The following is a 2,601-nucleotide window of genomic DNA, read 5'->3' on the forward strand; positions in this document are numbered from 1 at the left end:
TTTCTTAAACCTCAATATGAAATTTGTTTTGTATGAGATATTGTGTGATTCTTTGATGGTGCGTGAATTAAATTAATGTCTATTTATAATAATTACAAATCATAAGCTAATTAAATCAATTTATATCTTTTTCTCAACTTAAATTTTATCATTTTATTAATCATTGAACTACGAAGTACATACATATCCGTTAAAAATATATATATATATATATATATATATATATATATATATATATATATATATATATATATATATATATATATATATATATATATATATATATATATACACGTATGACCAACATTAAGTTATTGTAAAAGGATAAATTTTTTAAATCAAATTATTGATCATAATTATTGATACGGTTATAATGCAATGGGGTTGAGCTCGCGTGGGGTCCATTTATATCATTAAAGGTCCCACCATTAGCCATGATACAATATTTTTATTTCTTAAGGTTTTAAAGATAAATCAAGATGATTATTTTAAAAGATAATTTTAAGTTTTTTACATAAATTAAATCTTTATTCTCATTCGTCACTTTTGTTTAGATGACAAACGATTTTTTTTTTTCCAAAATAAGATAGAAATTACGTGGCAAAACTCTTAAATTCCATTCGTCACTTTTACGTAGGTGGCAAACGAATTTTTTAATTCCAAAATAAAATTGAAATTTAATTTTTAATTGGTCGAAAACATACCTTTGCTTACGTGGCGCGTCGAATGCTCTCTAAAAATACCTACTTTATATATATATATATATATATATTAGATTTCAGATTACAACTTCAAAAAGATTAATAAAATTCGTGAAACGCAATTAATCTGCCGTTGATAAGACTTTTTTTTTAAATAAAAAAAAAGAATAAAAAAAATGCAATCACCCACTTCCCACACTATTACTCTGTATACTCCACGATTTCACTACTGCAGTTCCCTAAAATTTTTACTTTTTCCACTCTCACTGAATTCCCTGTTCTCTTAGCACCAAATCGAGTTTCGATCATTTAAGGGTTTCGAAGGTTTTTCTTAATAAACTCCTCGCCACTTCCATTATGCTGGGTATTGCATTCTTTTTTTCTCAATTAATTTCTTATACTTAGTATGTTTTATTCCTTTGATAGTAGTAGTAATTTCCCTTTCATTATTAGTTATGCTCTGATTTTGGATGAATTATGTTTTGAATGTGGTGTTGCCGGATTCCAATGATTAAAAGTTTGATTTGATTTGGTGAAAGCATACTTACCGATGATGGAGTGAGAATTCTCAGCCAATCGACAAAATCAAAGCCGAAAGTGTCACTTGACTTGTGAGATTTTGCAGTTGCGAGCAAGAAGAAGGGTGATGAATTGAAGATTGAGAGCAGCAGCAGGAAGATTGACGTAAGTAGACTTTTTTAGGGTTTAGAATCTAGGAATTTTTTTTTTGGGTTCATAATTTGGGGGAAATTGGGAATTTTTATTTTCAAGGTATCATAATTTAATGTTAGGAAGTTTTAGAAACAGAAAAATTAGGTTAAAAAAAACTTCATAAGAGTTATCCAATCTCAACTCTTTTTAACTTAGACCCAACCCTTTAAAAGCCCATTATTTAATAACTCTTTAAAAGCCCGTCTCATTTAAATATTGGATAGATAAAAACCTTTTATAAACGGGCCGGGTCAGGGCTTTAAATGGGCCCCTAACCCATTGAACAGGTCTTATCGTTACAAAACTAGCCAAAAAAAATTTTAGCAATGAAAATGTAGAAGGCTTTGATAGAAGTGATAGATTATAAATATTATTTCTAGGCCTTAATTATTAAGTTTAGTTTTTTTTATTAAGATACCTTACAACATGATGTCAAGAGCAAAGTTAGGGTTCAAATCATCATCCAACATCTTTGCTCTAGAAGTCTAAATTGAGAAAATTGGTTCTACCTCTTATAAAACTAAACCAAAAGATATGATTTAAATGCAGGGGTACAAGACTCGAGAAGAGTTTGATTTGATCCGTAATCAAAGCCGGCATGACTCAAACCAAAGCGGCAAAGCTTCAAACCAGTCAACTTTATTCAGTTCTATTTATCACAAAATTTTAAATTTTAGATTTCGTTTTAAGAAAGAGTAACTTCCATTCTCATAGTTTTATGCGTGCATCTATCAATTATAAAGAAAATTTTCAGTTTGTATTGGTCATATATTACATCTATTGCACGATTATATATCTAGCAAAAATATTGATGGTACTTTATAAAAAAAAAATCAAACAACTACTCAATTATATATTCTTCTTCAATGTTCGATAATTATTTTACTAATGTTTTGAGTTTTCCCCTTATCATATTTTAATCAAAACCGTTTAAACCCACCAAAAACTCGACATGCCAACACACCCTAGATCTAAAAAATTTCGAAATAATATAAGGGGTATAATGAACATCTACACAATATTTTATAACATTTAAAACTTTGTAACGCAATGACTTTAGTCACATTAAAAATAGTAATGCATTTTATTAATAACAAGTGGTACGCTTAAATGAAAACTGGTACAAGACAAGATACTGGAGAAGAAGCTAAGGTGCTACCAAATTAAACCATATTGAATTTGAAAGAAG

The 2,601-nt window shown here is 28.4% G+C and overlaps 1 long non-coding RNA gene across 1 annotated transcript; it reads left to right on the forward strand.

Annotated features, from left to right (window-relative positions):
- The first annotated feature begins 777 nt into the window (after positions 1-777).
- Positions 778-2,346, forward strand: LOC110690087. The gene is made up of 3 exons (XR_002505001.1): positions 778-1,065; positions 1,241-1,385; positions 1,962-2,346. It is a non-coding gene; the product is annotated as an uncharacterized LOC110690087 (long non-coding RNA).
- The last annotated feature ends 255 nt before the right edge of the window (positions 2,347-2,601 follow it).

Source organism: Chenopodium quinoa, unplaced genomic scaffold (genome assembly GCF_001683475.1).
Source record: "Chenopodium quinoa cultivar QQ74 unplaced genomic scaffold, ASM168347v1, whole genome shotgun sequence".
Classification (NCBI taxonomy): domain Eukaryota; kingdom Viridiplantae; phylum Streptophyta; class Magnoliopsida; order Caryophyllales; family Amaranthaceae; genus Chenopodium; species Chenopodium quinoa.